This window comes from Uranotaenia lowii, chromosome 2 (assembly GCF_029784155.1).
Source record: "Uranotaenia lowii strain MFRU-FL chromosome 2, ASM2978415v1, whole genome shotgun sequence".
Classification (NCBI taxonomy): domain Eukaryota; kingdom Metazoa; phylum Arthropoda; class Insecta; order Diptera; family Culicidae; genus Uranotaenia; species Uranotaenia lowii.
In genome coordinates this window covers 338,372,159-338,390,721 of record NC_073692.1, presented here as the reverse complement: position 1 = coordinate 338,390,721, position 18,563 = coordinate 338,372,159, and the positions used below count along the sequence as shown (strand labels likewise).

Genomic DNA, 18,563 nt, shown 5'->3' with positions numbered 1-18,563 from the left:
TTCTCGTAGAACTTCCGTTCCCGAGTTCTAGCCGTCGATTGTTTTGGAAGTACTGTACCTTGTATGTGTGTAGTCCAGCTCTCTTCTTCGCATTCTGGATGTAACACTGTGACATGTCGATCTTTTTAGCCAAATCCCGACTTAAGACGTTGAAATTCGCTTAAATCTTCCGCTTCACCTTTCCCTCCGTTTTTTTGTTCTCCGGTCCCGGTTTTCTTCTAGCTCCTTTGCCGTGGTCCAACGTCAACCGCTTCAACACTCTGGAGACGTTTAAATGGTGAATGTGAAACATTTTTCCCAACTGCCAGCGCGACAGGTCAGGAAACTCCAGGTGTTTGAAAAGAATGTTCTCTCGGCTCGTGTTGGTTCACCTCCATTTTCGTTCAATCGAAAAACACGACTTCGAGTTTGACAACATGTAAACAATACACATCAATAAAAAAGTGTGCAAAATTTAGTTGGTTCTAACCCAATGCACAATGGGTAAAAAAGTGTATAAAATGCGAAGAAATTCATTATCTTCCATCCTACACAAAACAAATCTATGAAAAAGTTCATTCCTTTAGTGAAAATATTCGGAAAATTGATTTAACGTAGTTTTAGGCGACGCATAAGCTTACGAACGGATGTATAGTGCCTTGTTAACCCCAAATTCCTTTATATTTTGTAAACAATTTTAAAAAAAACTAATGTAGGCTTGAAAAATTTGAAAAATATAGACCTACCTTGTTTGATTTTTTCTAAACCAATGGAGGGTTTTTGAGCTATTGCACGCTTTGGAAAATGAAGTTATGGCTGTTTTTACCCTCAATTCCCCAATATTTTTCAATTATTTCCCATGTTCGGACTTGAAATTTTTAAACAAAATCTGACGTATCTTATGTGATTTTTTCCAAAAAATCCAACGAAGGTTGTTTGAACCACACCACGACTGAAAAATGGAGCTGTGGCTGTTTTTACCCTCAATTCCCCTACGTTTTTCAATTATTTCAGAAAAAAACATTTTCGGACTTGAAAATTTTGAACAAAATGGAACGTATCTGGTGTGATTTTTCCAAGGAATCCCCCGAAGCCTTTTTGAGCCACCGCACGCATTGCAAGCATAAGTTATGACCGTTTTACCCTCTATTCCCTTACGTTTTTTTAAATAATTCAGAAAAAGCATGTTCCCACTCGAATGAAGTCTTTTTGAGCCACCCCACGCTTCGGAAAATGGAGTTATGGCTGGTTTTTCCTCCATTCCCTTACATTTTTTAAATAGTTCAAAAAAAGCATGTTCGGACTTAAAATTTTTGAATCAAATCTGACGTATCTTGTGTGATTTTTTTCCAAGAAATCCAACGAAGCCTATTTGAGCCACCGCACACCTTGGAAACAGAAGAAATGGCTGTTTTATCTTCAATTCCCTTACATTTTTCAATTGGCTCGGAAAAAGCATGTTCGAACATAAAAATTTTGTACCAAATATGACTTATCTTAAGCGATTTATTCCTAGGAATTCAATGAAAACTGATTGAGCTACTGCACGCTTTTAAAAATGAAATTATGGCTGTTTTCACTCTCGATTCCCCTACATTTTTCAATTATTTCGGAAACAAGCATTTTCGGACCTGAAAATGTTGAACCAAATGGGTCGTCCAATCGGTTCTTCGGACATTTTTACTAAAGGAAAGCCTACTTTTTCATTGATTGTTTTTTCGTGTAGGAGGCAAAATATTGAATTTCTTTGCGGTTTGTACACTTTTTTCCCTATTGTGCAATGGTCAATATGTTATGTCCTGTTGAATGTGTCGCAATAATTTCGTGTTCGCCCTTTACCAACGATAGCGAAATACAAATCCAATGCGCCTGGCATTAGAAACCAAACACAAACAAGTCAACCAAGCTGCGCGATTTGCTTAGCACTTTCAGTTGCTCTGGCGGCTTTCATTTCGCGAATATTTCCCTCTCTCCAGAGCGTTGGAATGAATTACCGCAATATTTGTCTGCCGGCCAACGCCCATTGCTAGAGAATATCTTGATCCTCACTCGGAGCCCTTTCTCGGAGACCTCAATCACAAGCCTTCACTAAAGCTTAGTTCTTTTAGAAATGGGACAGTTACGAATGCGTGTATCTCAAAAACCATTTGTTTGATCGGAATACTTTCTATGAAGGAAATAAAGGTTATTTTATGATAATTCATGAAAAAATCTGAATAAAAATATTTATCGTTTTTTTAAAGAAATTTCTTTACTTTATTCTATGTACCTCCTATCGGCCTTCGCACACTTTTTTCAGTCATGATTTTGATCAGTTTTTCAAACTTTTACTCCGTCTAATCTGTATTTTAGGTGGCTGCCCCCTCCTCCTTCAATTTCTGCTACTTTTCGGTTCAATACTTCTCTTTTCAAAGAAACTGAGGGCAATTCAGTGGATACAGCTGTTTCGAAATTAACAAAACTTGATTATTTTTGAGCCTCTTTATAGCGTTTTCAATGGAATTTCTGCTGGTAAAATCTAACAATAACGAAGAAAAACCATTTTGAGATTGAACTAAAAGTATAATCGGTTAGTATAAATCGTAGATAGCGAAGGGTACATACAAGATTACTCTCTTAGGGCTTTAAAAACAGAGAAAATCAAAGTTTTCGTTTTGATTTATTTGTTTGTTTTTTTTTTTCACAGAAGTGGAATCTTGGCAAATCATGAAATATTATATAAAACAACCAGAAATACATTCTTCAATATGCTAGGGACTTTGCCACGAGTAAACATAGTATAGAATTCAAACGCTTATTTTTTTTTAACAGGGTTTTTCATAAGTTTTGTCGTTCATCAGAAATCATCTGTCTCATAGCCTTGGTGCTGGCTATACAGCTTACGAGCTCTGGAACAAGCAAAAATTTGTTGTTGGAAGTTAGGTTTGAATGACTCATAACGAAGCAACACTTTCAGCTTATCGAAGAAATTTTTATTGGAAATTTCAACGATCTACACTTAGTTTTTCGCTTATTCAATATTAAAAATGCTGGTATGTGACTTGACTTCCCTGATGACCCTTAACCGTAGTTGCCGATCATGTGCTTCACTCCAGTGCTTGATTTGAACTTTGTAGACATTTTCGACAGTGTTTGCATACTTTTCCAACACTCACATACAGTTATTCTTTGAATAATGAACGGTTTTATCAGCTATCGATTTAATAATGACGGATTTTGAAGGAAACTGTGCAAAACTTTTTTTTTCATTTTCTCTTACATCGTAAATATCTCGAAAACGCGTGAATTCTAAATTTTGGAAAAAATAGGATTGAAAGTACTTTTCACAAGCAGCAAAATGCTGTCAAAAGTTTGAATTTACGATTAATAGTTAGAGAGCTATTAACAAAAAAAAGTGTCCCATTTCTAAAACAACTAAGATTTACACGGAAAATAAAAAAAAAAGATAAAATTTTCCTTTTTATTTTTTTTCCACCCAGCTTTCTCGATAAATTTTACCTCTTTTCATTTACCTAGCAAAAGGTAAATTTACCTAGCAAAATGGTAAAACTTACCTTTTTCGAATTCACCTAGCAAAATAGTAAATAATACCGTCATCCCATTCTGATTTAAAAGGTATATGTTTTCTTCTATAAAAATAAATCAAAATCAAAATTCTTCTTGACCTAATAAATTGTGTTTGAATGCATCACGGTGTTTATAAAAAAAAAATTTGTTGAGCCAAATCCAGGCTAACTTTCTTCGCCAGGCTCGTGGCAATTCGGTTCATTCATGTCCTTTTATTAATCCGGTCAGGTTCGGCTTTTCCGGAATGATCTGGGGAATGTTCCGGAATGACGTTGAAAAAACTTGGGAGCTCTGTCGGCCAATCTGTAACAAAAGTAAAGTATAATGACGAGATCCAGCACAACTAAAGAAGTTTAAGAGAACATGTACCGTTCTGTTCCAATTTTCACATATTGGGCACGGAGCAAAACTTGTTTCTGAATGACAAAACAACCTAACCTCAATAAACAGGTTCGGAAAATTAGTACCTTTTTTCAAGTTGAGTTGTACCGTTTGGTTTAGCTTAATCCAGGTCAACTTCACCTTTTTATTCAGCTCAATTCAGGGGAACTTCACCTCACTTCGAGGTAAGATTTACCTTTTATGAATTCACCTTTTTTCTCGGTGAGTTGTACTCGATTCAGGTAAACTTTACCTCGCTGTGATGTGAGTTTCACCTCGAAGAAGTATAAGTTACCTGGCTTTCACGAACATTCACCTTACTATCTCGGTAAATTTTACCTTTTATTATTTTCCGTGTAACTTTAGGCAACTTAGCGCGCTTTCCGAATTATATCATTTAGCGAGCTTCCTCCTTCCATTGGTTTCTAAAATTATATATTAGAAATCATCAAAGTTCAAAGAAGAATGTGTTTCTCTTTTCCAAAAATTCAAAGCATTAAGATTACCGAAAACCTTTTGTTTTAAAATTTTAAATTTTATAAGTTTAAAAAACTAAAAACGGTTTTTAACACATAAGATTTTTCTACACAGTTTAAACTGACAGTTATTTAGATTTTCGTCACTAGCAAGATTATTTCTTTAGCGTCCTACCATGCTTCACATGAAAAAAAATCTTGAAATAAAGTTCACACTTGGATAAAAAAAAAACAAATCATCTCTAACCAAACCCTAACGATAAGCTTTTATTCTGTTACTCGGACGCCGCTGACGCTTACCGGTCAAAAATTGAAAAAGGTCTGCGACATATATTAACCAGAGTTTTATTACCTATGCAAAATATTCTCCTTCGAGCCGGATTTGAACCAGCGACCTATGGATGACTGACTTCCACATCTTAGCTTCTCTACAGTCCACCGCTCTACCAACTGAGCTATCGAAGGCTGCATACCAGTCGATGAACGTTTTATTATTTGTTGAAGAATATAATTGGCCCACACGGTAGAAAAGTATCACTTGAGATGTTCCAAGCATGAACGAAAGATTTTTTTTTGTCTGTGGCTATGCTCATTAAAATACAGTAGGGGAGCTTATTGATAGTAGAGGGTAAAACGTACCTACTTACATACATAGGTGCTCATGAAACATATCTTTATGCATTTTTCTAAGAGATAATTGAATCAATAAAACAAAAAGTTTCGTGTTGAATTCTGTGCCTAAATTTTATGTACAACCTTCGATAGCTCAGTTGGTAGAGCGGTGGACTGTAGAGCATTAGTGACACATCAATTTATCAGTTATCCATAGGTCGCTGGTTCAAATCCGGCTCGAAGGATGCCTTTTTTTTTAAATCAGACAAATGTATGTTTCTTTAGCCATTAAAGAATACCATCTAATATATAAAGATGAGTTGGACTATATATGTTTGTATACACCTTATACAAATCCACACCGCTTAACCGATCAGCCTGAAATTTGGTACAGTGGTGTTTTCGGACCAGGGTAAGGTTTTAGTAATAGTTCTGAGCCCCTCCCACCTAACAAAAGGGACCCTTCCATACAACTTTTGTTTTTTTTTCTCACGAATCAAAAGTCATGGCACGCATTTTGTCGACCGAGTTTCGTTTCCTTTGGCGGGGTTTTTCACCATCACCATGGGCCGGGCATTAGAAACAACCATCCAGCCAGAGTTCATGTGTACTGGACAGCAAATCCAAGCCTGCTACTGATGGAAAATTTTATGGCGCATAGTTTTGGCGGGCTTTTTTTCTTCTGCAGTTTAAAGCACGTGTTATCGGTACGAGATATTTGGAAGCAATAAAGAGCCTACATTTTAGTTTGAAAAATACAACTAGCCTGTTGGGAATATATCGACTTGAAATGTAGTGGTTTTCAAAGTGCTCCCTACCGCCGCTGGGGGGCTTTGAGAGACTACAAGAATATACAGTGAACTTGAAAGTTAACAGAGAATTGACTTCTTCAGCTGAATGACTATTCAGACTGAGTGCTGGAAATTAATGGGCCGATTTTCATAAAATCCAGCTTTAGAACCAACCATTTTCACATTTTCAGAGTTCCTCTTAGAGAAAGAAAAATTTATAAGATTCAGAGTTATAAGTTGAAGGCTACGATTGCAACGCTTTGATAGCCGTCGGGAAATTTAAACGAGGGATTTGAATATTGATTATATAATTAAATCTTTAGTTTTTAGATTAATACAATTAAATTTCATTGGTCAATTTATAACTTTTGAGTTATTATTGGTCATCAATGTGTTCAATTCTACCATCCAATTTTGAGAAAACTAATTGTACAGCCGTGCATTACTACGATTTCAAAGAAATAGATTCTAAAAATCTTTGCAGTGGTCACTCTTAACAATAATTATTGGGATAATTGTTTCCAAGAATAGAAAAATTTAAATAGAGCTAAAAAACCTTTATCATAATATTATAAAATGAGCGATTTCAGTTCCGAGATTATTTGTTCTTGATTACTTAAATAACTATTTGTAAACATTCAATTTTATTAAAACTGATCATAAGACAGTGTAAAATTAAACAGCGAAAAAACACACAATTACAATGCAAAGTGAGTCTTCAACAAGGTTCTGAAGTCTTATTAGAAATTTCTAAGTAAATAAAACCTACGGGGTACATCTTGAAAAGTGGAATAATCTCCAAAAGAGATTTTTATTAAATAGGGGATGGCTTAGATAAAAAAAAAACAGTTTTATCATTTGAAGATAAAAATATCTATTCAAGCTTTCTAAAAAATGATGGGTAAAAATAATGTCTTTCGAGATGGGATTTCATTCATGGGAAATCATTTAAAATTTCTTTTTATGAAAACCTAATATCTATACGTTTTCCAATAACATGAAAACGATAAACACAGTTTATAATCTCATTTAATTTAAATTTAAAAAGACTAAAATTACATGACCAAAAATCGGACAAATTTCTAAAGCTTCTAAAATTTAAAAAAGTCAAACGACTCATTTTGATTAATTTTTTTTACATGAACCCGAGCAAGGCCGGGTTAAATCAGCTAGTTCTTGATATAAGAAAAACCAGTTTCTCAAAGTAAGCATCCCTTCTTCAAATCATACTGGAGACAGGATCTGGATAATAAAAACAGTAAGACCACAGCCGAGTAAGAAACCGGTTTAGGAAGCACGAGCCACTACTTATGGCGGACCCTCTCGGGTCCGATTCTTTCAAATCTGACTGGCTAATTGCCCTCATGTTATGCACTCAATTATCACGGTTGTTTTGGCCAAACTAGTGAGGTCACCTAATAACTTGGCTTAACAACTTTACAGCTTATTCAAATCCCTCTGTCCAGAAGGGAACGACCACTGACCACTACTGGTTTGCGTTTCATTGTTCCATCAGGAAGGACCCCTCCGAGATTTGAATGAATCACGGACGACGGGGCACGCGAGTGGTCAATTGAAAGATTTTCTGCTCGGTAAGAAGAACCGGTTTGTCCCGAAGGACCCTCGGCTGTGTCCTTTGTCAAAATATTTGTTCCTCGGCTGTTTTTGTTGTTCGGTTTGTTTGCCCCTCAAAGTTCGTCCTATAGTTGCTCGGGTTTTGGTCAGCTTTGTGAAAGTCATTCTCGTGAGAACCGGTCAGTTCCAGGAGGGGTCATTCGAAGTGGGCTATCACATACCAATCCTGTCGGGTGTCGGCCAATTCGGAAAGGGTTGGACAATGGACCGGGGGCTAATAATGTCATATTTATGATGCAATTATCTTTTATTTGATTTTTTATTACTGTTTCTCACACGGTGGCGCTTTGTTGTTTGGTGGAAAGTCAGCTTAAAAGGAAACGGGACAGGACAGCACGTGGTCAATGTTTACCGGACTGATGGACGCGATCGCCTTCAGGGGAAATTCTTCTGAACCCGAAAAAAAGAAAGGGTTGGAAGTGTCACGTATCATATGCTTTACCTGCTACATATTGATGGCGAGGGCTGGATGAACAACGGTCAATTCATATGATAATGATGGTCAATTTGTTAAGTGGCATGTTTTAGCTGCGCTGTTGTTTGCTAGAGGGTGATATTCCATAATGGGCAATTTGTTATGTTTCGGGTTGTGGAGTGGATTAAGGACAGTGCACGAGGCTTGAGTTAATTAGTGTGCTGATATGAGTGGGCAAAAGTTATCACCGGATGGAAGGGAAAAAAATTATTATAGGATGATTTAAACGATTGCGTGTTTCGATACATGCAATCATGAATGTGAAACATATTGATTCTGGGAAAACAAGGTTCAATTAATAGTTTTAACACGATGAGATATTTTACTAATAATCGTTTCCAAAACTTCTTAATTATTAAAAACATCAGAAATTTGATCAAATGAAACATTTATATATTACATTTACAAAAACAAAAAGATTGGATAGAAACAGATTAATTCTGAACATAAAATTTCGAAAAAAACATCTGGCTTTTTTTAAAGAAAAAAGATTTCTATTGCACTTTTATCGAATAACTCACTGCTTCCGAAGCTTCAACAATTTGTTATAATACAACTTTAGCTCATTATAGATATCGCACAGAAAAATATTACATCGGTAGTAAGTAATTGCGATGGAGAATCTCATAAGTGTGAATCATTGTTTTAATTTATTTACTGTTCAGCTTTTTTTTATGTTTAAACGAACACAAATACAAACAACATCTCAATGAACTTTGATGTTTCCTCTAAGTGTCTCTCCTTTCCGCCCCGGACTGCGGCCTGAAGGATAGCATTTCTATGAGATGTGACACTTTAGATAAAATCCAAATTACACAAAGTAATAAAATTTTCACTTTTCCGAGGTGCAAAAAACTGAAGAGTTCTATTTGACTAAATTGGGGGCGCTGATTTCAAACATGCAATTTTTTTTCTAGCAGCTCTTGTATTCGTGATAACTTTGGAAAATAGATATAAATTCGTTTTATCAATGTGTGCACATATTTGGCAATACTATAGAGCATTATAAAGATTTGTAAATTAAACTTTCACGAAGACCACGAGCTGTTTCGACAGAGGAAAAAGTTATAGAAAGTTAACCATAACCTATGCCTACTACGGTGATTTTGAAGAAAATTACAAAAAATTCAAACTAAATTGAATTTAAAAATATTTTTTAAAATAGGTATAATCCAATCGTTTTGCACGCTTCAACCTAGGTGAAGCTAATAGCAAAATTCGCTGCAGCTATTTTTTCAGCATTTTTTTACTTTTCTACAAAAAACGAAGCGCAAGTTCGCTGGTGTTGGGAAAAAGTGGTAGAAATTTTGACACTTACGGCACATTTTGAAAATTTTGCCATGCAAAAACAGTTTCAAGATCTATTTGATTAACATTGTCCAATCGCGGGTGCTGGTGGTGTTAGCTCAATTGAAACTCCAGTAACCCATTTCAGAATGGCATCTGCTCATCCCGAGGCTACTTTCATTGTCAATAAGCCCCACCCAATCATAGCTGCATGACCAATTGGATCATGTAGTTATGAATAGACCTTCCACCTTTTATTGTTGACATATCCACATACAAATTAAATATAATTGTCTAACTATATAGAATTGGCACCCTTATATGTCCAATAAAAGATAGACACGTATTTAGTTTATGGTTTTATTCATTTATGATTATCTTTAAATGTTTATGATTTATGATTATCATGCTGTTATTGGTTGATATAAAGATATAGAAAATATTGAAAAAATAATTTATGAAGAGAATACGTGATTGCTTATCAGACGTGTAATAAAAGTATCGCTAGGTATTTCTTAAATAGTTGAAAATAAAGTATTGATTGCAAAGTCCACCATTGCAAATGCTCCGACACTACCTGTATGGAATTAAAGGTAAATTTTCATGTTCTACCATGTCGTTTATGCATTAATAATAAAAGGAGTAAATAAAAAATATACACAGAATACAAGACTGAGAACAAAATATATAAGGAAACAAGAAATTAACGATAATAAACATACAACAACGAAAATTTTGTTGAAAAGAAAGTTAAACAATTGGATTATATGAGCAAATTTGAAATAGTCCTGGAACAAAAATTGTTTCTTAATTTTTCAATAGAGTACAGTGAGGTTTTTTACGCGGTATTTTGTCCCGCGTAAAAAAAACCGCGTAAAAAAAACCGCGTTAATTCGAAAATCCGCGTAAAAAAACCGCGTTAATTCGAAAATCCGCGTAAATAAAACCTCGTTAATTCGAAAATCCACGTAAAAAAAACCCCGAAATTTGAAAATCCACGTAAAAAATCCATTTTAATTAAAAATTCGCGCAAAAAAGCACGTTACTAAAAAAAAACGCGTAAGAACCATGATTATTTAAAAATTTTCGTACAATGATAGTTTATTTTTAAGATAAAAAACAAAATCAATTAGATTAATAGAATAGTAGAATATAGTGAGGCTTATTTGACAGTGTGGAATTCAGATCGTCTCATGTCTCAGGTCTCAGGTCTCATGTTCCATGTCTCAGGTCTTAGATCTCATGTCTCAGGTCTCATGTCTCAGGTCTCATGTCTCAGGTCTCAGGTCTCAGGTGTCATGTCTCATGTCTCATGTCTCAGGTCTCATGTCTCAGGTCTCAGGTCTCATGTCTCATGTCTCAGGTCTCAGGTCTCATGTCTCATGTCTCATGTCTCAGGTCTCATGTCTCATGTCTTAGGTCTCATGTCTCATGTCTCAGGTCTCAGGTCTCATGTCTCAGGTCTCATGTCTTAGGTCTTATGTCTCATGTCTCATGTCTCATGTCTCATGTCTCAGGTCTCATGTCTCATGTCTCATGTCTTAGGTCTTATGTCTCATGTCTCAGGTCTCATGTCTCAGGTCTCATGTCTCATGTCTCGTGTCTCAGATATCGAGTCTCATATTTCAGGTCTCAAATCTCAAGTCTCATGTCTCAGGTCTCAGGTCACAGATCTCATGTATCACGTTCTTAGTCTCAGTGCTTAGATTTTTCCAACTGCAAAAAGATTCCTGTTTTCCTTTGAAAAAGTCTTAGAATATTTTCTTTGAAAAACCGCGTTAATTCGAAAATCCGCGTAAAATAAAACCGTGTTAATTCGAAAATCCGCGTAAAATAAAACCGCATTAATTCGAAAATCCGCGTAAAAAAGCCGCGTTAAAAAAACCGTGTAAAAAACACCGCGTAAAAAAACCTCAGTGTATTAATAATATCTAAAGATCAACACATTAATTTTATAATTCAGATTTCAACACATTTTTCGGCAGCATAATTTTATAGTAAAGTTTTAACGGAAAAATGTCCGTTAATCTGCTAAATAAAACTTAAGTAGAAGGCATTCCCGTTCTGATTTCACTGAAAATGTAAATCGCCTATTCGTCTATCTCTTTTGCTGTAAACTACATGAATTTCAATGCAACGTAATTAAAAATATAATAAAAACACCCAAAAACTTTCACAACTAGCCATACCAACCCAACCCGTCGCATCGAACAGAGTAGCCCAGTGTAAACTGGGATTAATCGCTGGAATAATCTCGACGAAATATAAAAAAAAAACAATGAATTTGTCATAACATGTACAAAAAAAAACAGATACATCACAGTAATTATTACAGAATGAAAATTAAATTTGTTTTTTAATGACGGCTTGCTCAGTTTCAAAACATAAAAACAACAAAAAACATCAGTTTGATGATGTGATAGCGAGCCGAGGTGCTACGCTTGGTGGTCTACACACGAATGCCAGTGTCGCACTCGCTGCCGACACAAGCTTGCTTGCCGAGAAGACTTGCAGCGGAGGCGTACATGTATATAGTGATATGTAATCTAACCTACAGCATGCTGCAAGTTTATGCCAACACCACATCTCCCTTTTTCTATAAATTATTTCAATATTTTCATTGTGAGTTAATTCAATAGTATTATGAATGTGATACTTAGAATCTTTCAGTTATGATTTGGCACACATTCCTAGAAATGCTATACCAGCATTGCCACTAATGATAAGGAGCTCTACTCAACAATTTTTTATGTCTTATTCTTCTTAGTTTAGTACTCTCGATTTACTCGATTTACATTTATGCAGTGGTGAACAGACTTGTCCATTTACAATAAAAGATTAATCCACATTTCCATGAAATAAAGCAACAGCATTTTTCTTTTGAAATGAAAAATGAATGAGTCATACATCACTTATCTCTCACTATCTTATTAGTGGTTTGTTTTATTTATAGACATTTATAGATCTATCTCCCTTTTTTTTATTCAAGTATCAGATTGAGTTTATCAGAAACTATTATCTAGTACATTGTGAAAGAAGGATTTCTTGTACCTTGATTAACTCGGCGTTTTCTTTTACCTCGTTACCAAACGATACCATGGATATCTTTAATTCAAAACCGATTTTGAGTAAACCTATTAATTTTTATTTTCACCCAAAAGCTATTTCTGAGTTAATTCTTTTCGTGTTTTTTTTCTCGAAATTCCAAGTAAACATTCAATTTAATTTCACTCAAAACAGTTTCTGAGCAAACTTGTAACTAACATCTTTTAACATAAAATCCGGAGTAAACACCAACATCAATTTGTACTCTTTTACTCAAAACTGTTTCTGAGCTGGCATGTCGGTGCGATGATTTAGCTGAAAACAAAGATTTTCTTTTTCAACCTTTCAGATATTTCTGGGACACAGGTTTAGGCCAGATAACAAAGGTTTTTAACAGACGATCATAATTTTCTATACATCTCTTTCCTACCGAGGAATATTTTTCTCTTAAAATATTTTGTGCTTTATCCCACTCAATAAATTAATGCCAACCCGATTTTCTGTTGTCTTTAGGAACTTTGGGAACACTTGAAGATTGGCATTGGATTTCACGAATTATACTTGTTGGTAGGGGTTTGTTTCTAACGATTGTCCTTGAAACAGCGCTTGAAGTGATTGAACTATCATCGGTTTATGAAATAGTTCTGGTTATTTTGAGGATTTGAAGTTTTTGAAAATCTCATTCTTAGAACTCTTCATTGAAAGTTTCTTAGATTCTTAAGAGAAATGTTTATCTTATAAAATTTCAATTCCCACTTCCACATTCCAGAGCGTTTTCCGAGTCATAACATAATTCTGAAATATTATATGACTGGAAATTCGTGATCAATTTTGAATTTTTTTTTTTGCAGTCTTATTGAAAATTTCTTGATTTGTGAACCATGAACGCTGTTAATTACGGATTCTGATTTATAATAAACTTTAAATGTCTCCCGTTTGTTTGTAACACTTTCGGTTAGTAGTTGAGACATCTCCGGACATAAGAAAAAAATGATTTTATTTTGTGCTTTAATCTAACCACCTGTTTTCATGTTGATCACAAAAATCAATTTCCTTTGAAGATATTTTCTTGACATAAAAACATTCTAAATAACTTATTCACAAGCTTTTTGAATGAATCATTTGAAGCTCGTAACCTATAGAAATCTGACAATTTAATTCTATCATCCATTATTCATATTTCGCTTCATATATAGATAAGGATTTAATAAATTCACAGTTGGTTAATTATCTCCAGTTCTCTCCAAAAATCTCATACACTGACATGCACACCTTTTTGTAAAATGTCATGATTTTATGTTGTTCATTTGACCTGCCACTCTTTTTTGTATATCGTTTTGCAATCATAATCATTATATCAAACCGTTTTCGTTCATTCCTGACATTTACTCAAAATTCAATGGAACCAGTATTTCAACAAGTGATTAATCCAGATAACGTTCATGTTACTGTGATTTGATCGTCAGGTCGAAAAAACGAATAATAATACATCGCGAATGTCTATAGTTCTTGTATTCAGCATCCTTTTAATTAGTAATTTATTTGTCTTATGCTCTCCAATTCCTTTCTTATCAACCAGCATTTCCATCTTAATTGTTCTCTTTTCTCTTCAACCGATCTTTTTTTACTCATTCCTAAAAATTATTTGTACACAATTTGGTCCTTTCACTCAAGCCATTTTAAATAAAATGTAGATATTGACCAAATTTCACATAAATCTCTCTTTCTTCTTTTTTTTTTTTAAGCACTTCAGAGCAAACTCATTTCTATCATTTCACTCAAAACTACTTCTGAGCAAACTCAAATCCATTATTTCACTCAAAACTATTTCTGAGCAAACTGTTATTGATAAGTGCTTCTGCGTCTAAGCAAACTCAAATCTGTTATTTCACTCAAAACTATTTCTGAGCAAACTCATAACGATAATTTCTCTCAAAACTGCTTCTGATCAAACTCAAATCTCTTATTTCACTCAAAACTATTTCTGAGCAAACCATTGAACTATATTGCTTGCAAATTTTACCGTGAACTTCACCAATCAATGATCACAATTCCACCGCCAATGAATTTGTCCAAAACCCGCTAAACCATGCTAACAGCTTTCATGATTTCGATATCAAAATGGTAACATCTTGCAGGGACTATTCTGGGGAAGAGAACGCAAAGAAATGAAAGAGAGGGAAAGGCGCAGGCTATCAATATCACACTTCGATGATACTTACTGCTATATGGTTTGGTTCACGATCTTTTAACGAATGATAACGGCGTATTTCTGAACACAAAATGTTTAAATTGAGAGAGTAATTAATATGTTTTTAAACCTTTTCTAGCAGTTTTTATATGTTATTCTATCAGACACTATTCGATCTGTATGCAATTGATTTTTATAACCAGTCTATTTTCCATGATTTCTTTAATCAACATGAATAACATCCGATCCATACAACTCTGTATCCATTGTTACCATTACATATTAAATCGCGCAATCATTATCAAAAACATGAAAATCATGATCATCCACCTGGATTTAATAAGTTAAACCATTTATAGTCAAACACATGTATACATTTTTCTCGAAGTATTATCCATGATCCGTATTTTAGTTGGGATTTGGACCCCTGATCGTTTCCAAGAATTCTGTTTTATAACAAGATCAATTTCTCTATGAAATCTTCGATTCTAGTATTTACTATCCCAGAAAACATCCAGCAGATCGTTTTTAATACGTGTAAGCATATAAATAATCACTATTTGTAAATTGAAATAAATGAAAGTTTTCAAAAACTCGTACGATGCTTTCCGATCAATGCATACCTCTAATTCCAACATTCTTTTAAATTATTTTTTTTAAGCGAAATTCATTTAAATTTACCTATAGACAAAATTACTATGTGCATTTCAGTTAAATCGTTTCTTCCGTTAAACACTTTTCACTCAAAACCAATTCTGAGTAAACATGTATTCTAACCATGTCCAAAACATTTTGAACAGTCTTAGCCAATCATCTAAGGACCTTTTTATCAAATATTTCCTTGAATATGTCTCATGTCTCGCCTATTTATGATTCAGTATCTTCAGCTGATAAGGTTTCAAGAAACCAAGACCTCATTCCATAGTTACTTTACCGGCTTATCTCTGTTATGAACTTTCAGTAAGGATTTGGAATTATATCCAGGTTTAAGCATAACCTGTATTGCATAGTCAAGCATGTTCCACATAGAAACGCAGGGCCAGTATCAACTGTCCATTTGTGAACTCTCTCATAACGTCGAAGAACGGCAAGACTTCCGATTCTATACAGCATCAACCTCTTGTCTTTTTTTCGGATGCGGATAATCCAGTTTATCGAGTATGCCATTCATATTGCTCACACTCGATCAAACAAACATGAATTCAGCGACTATAGGATTATCGAAGATTAGCCGATTAATTTTATTCTTCAACTCCCGGTTCCGAAGAGAATATTGCTGAGCATGAAACATTAAAACATAGAATCAAAGCGAACAATAAACCTTGAGCATGAGCGCCTTCGTTTTTATTCGCACATCGTTTCCTACCTCGAAAAATCAGCAAGCGTGCATTAGAGGCACAAACCTGAGGACTACTTCCACGATATGCACTTCCTTCATCAATCACAATCTCAACGTAACCATCCGTGAAAATACGAGAAATGTTTCAAGAAAAACATGATAATAAGAACATGCATTTCACTGTACATATATCGGTCGCAACTTCGTCATGAGTCACAACTTACCAAAAACAAGAAAACCTCTACTGCGGCTACCAATGCACATTTCCCATGCTATAGTGTGTCGGCTTCATCGCTGAAAAGAACAAAAGCCAATCGAACACCCGCATCTGTGTGGGCAGATCGAAGACGGTATACCTACTACCCCTCCTGTAAAGCCAGACATCCCTGTCTTTCTCCACCAGTGAGTCACTGCCACTGCATGACGGCGGCTAAACCTGCGTCGACAATCATGCGATTATGCGGTGATAATTCACTGTTATCTACCTATATCACCAAGTTAAGCAATTATTTCGACGTGCTTTTCTGAAGCCACACGCCACACGTTCCAAAATTAGAGTATTCCATTTCTCCAGTATATTTTTATGATGCATCTATTTGATATTAACAATTTATCATAGAAGTAACATACCTGATATTCCACTACCAAGACAAATAACCTTCATTCTTGTTTAGGCGATACCAATTACCTTTTACACATATAAGCTTCCTTTCAAAAATGATCATATTCAATTATAAACCATCACTGTTAACTATTCTGTATTAGACTGAACTTTTTAACTTCAACTTCGGCTTCAACTTTCTATTCTCTTTCATTTCTATTAACTAACGTGAAAATTTTCAGAAACCAGCATTTTTTCTTGCTCCACTACCGTTCACTTTCTATCACACATTTGTATCCCATTTGCATCCATAGGCTGGGGTCTAATGCCATTCCAATACTTCACTTTCCACACGCATCAAAATTCACTTCGACATCATTTTTGCAAAGCCAGCTTCGAACACACGCTAGCTTCCCGCACGCGTTACTTTTTTTTTCTCGTCGCCACTTGTGATAGCGAGCCGAGGTGCTACGCTTGGTGGTCTACACACGAATGCCAGTGTCGCACTCGCTGCCGACACAAGCTTGCTTGCCGAGAAGACTTGCAGCGGAGGCGTACATGTATATAGTGATATGTAATCTAACCTACAGCATGCTGCAAGTTTATGCCAACACCACAGATGAAATTTGCATACCTGTTCAATGAAAAAAGTTTTATAATGATCATTTGATTTTGATGAAATCGTCATGACATCGATTTTATCATATCAAATTGACATTTGACCGATTTTTTTTACGTTATTTTCTGTTTTCCAGCAAAATCTAAATCTTTGATTGAAAGGAGGGTAATAAATAGATTCAAAATCAGTTTTTGTTTTCCGTGTACGTTTTTGGTTTCTTAGTTATGAATGATCGATTTAACTCAAATTGATCAATTTGAAAATATCCACACGTCATATCCCTAAAACAAAAGCTGAGAGACAAATGGCGTTAACATGAGTATAGCAGAAAACGAAAATTTAGATTATTATAGGAATAAATAGAATCCCACTTTTAAATCTTTCCGTTCGACTCTATTTGTATAAACTCTTTAATCAAGGAGGTTTTTGTTACTTCTGATATAGTGCGAGAAGTTCATTTTGAATAAAAAATTATTACCAAATTTTGTTCTGGTTTAGCCAAAACGATTTCAAATAAACAAATAAATAATTCCGAAAGAAATATTCGATTTTAACGGATAATCTTTGAAAATGAGTGGTCTTAAAAATTAGTTTATTTTATGTCGCATATCTATAAGTGTCTTATTTTTTTATGTTTTAGTTGACCCAGAGTGTTTTGCTATACGTTCTTAAAATCAATAAATTGTGTGAAAATGATTTAACTATAAAAAAATCAACGTTATTTTTCCAAAAAGAGCTTTCAAATCAAAGCTTTGTACTGTACTAAATCTCTCCTTTAACAAATAAAAACATTTTTCGTACTCGAATAATCTTTTCCCTCTCTCATTTCCCATTGGAAATTTAAAAGGATTTTTCTTGTTATGATAGAGTCATTTATTGTACACTTAAACTCTTCCCCGTAAAATAAGGTGAAATATATTTGCTGAGCTCTTGAATTTATCAAAACAAACGTGTGACACCTCTTTTATCTTTCCCATCCCGTGAGGGGAACCAATCATCTTGAAAATATTTCTTGTTTTTGAATACTCTTCAAATTTTTACTCCACCTGCAAAATTAGCACTCGAGCTATTAAAAATATTGTATGGGAGCTCTCCTTACCCCTTCCTTTCAAATCAATGAAAGGAGGAAGAAGCCTTACACAATCATATCAAAATATTCTACTCAAATACCCGCTGCTACTTTATTTGAAAAATAAGTTCACGAGTGATCCAAAAATATTTTATGAAAACCTCCCTCCTCCTTCCCTCTTCTCGTTGAAGAGAGGAAAGGCACTCGACACACAAAAAAAATTCTCGTTCTCGAATAAACTTCCGTTATAAATTTGATTTTTTTCGTTCGATTAGTTCTCGAGTGATACATAAAAGGAAGACCCCGTCCCCCTTCTTATCTTTCGAGTGGAAGAACAAATGGGTCCCAAATATTTTAGAAACTTGATTCGTAGCCTTATACCTTCGTATGAGAAATTTGGATTCATTTGAATAATTAGTTATCGAAAGATGCATTAAATTGTATGAAAGACCTCCTTCCCCCTTTGTATCTCCCCAATCGAAGAGAACCTTTCTCG

At 34.7% G+C, this 18,563-nt stretch overlaps 2 non-coding genes across 2 annotated transcripts; one reads left to right on the top strand and one right to left on the bottom strand.

The window, feature by feature from the left end:
• Positions 1-4,770: 4,770 nt before the first annotated feature.
• Trnay-gua (transfer RNA tyrosine (anticodon GUA)) lies at positions 4,771-4,868 on the bottom strand. Its single transcript has 2 exons — positions 4,832-4,868; positions 4,771-4,806 (listed from the first exon to the last, which is right to left on the bottom strand). It is a non-coding gene; the product is annotated as a tRNA-Tyr (tRNA).
• A 290-nt stretch (positions 4,869-5,158) lies between these two features.
• Trnay-gua (transfer RNA tyrosine (anticodon GUA)) lies at positions 5,159-5,260 on the top strand. Its single transcript has 2 exons — positions 5,159-5,195; positions 5,225-5,260. It is a non-coding gene; the product is annotated as a tRNA-Tyr (tRNA).
• The last annotated feature ends 13,303 nt before the right edge of the window (positions 5,261-18,563 follow it).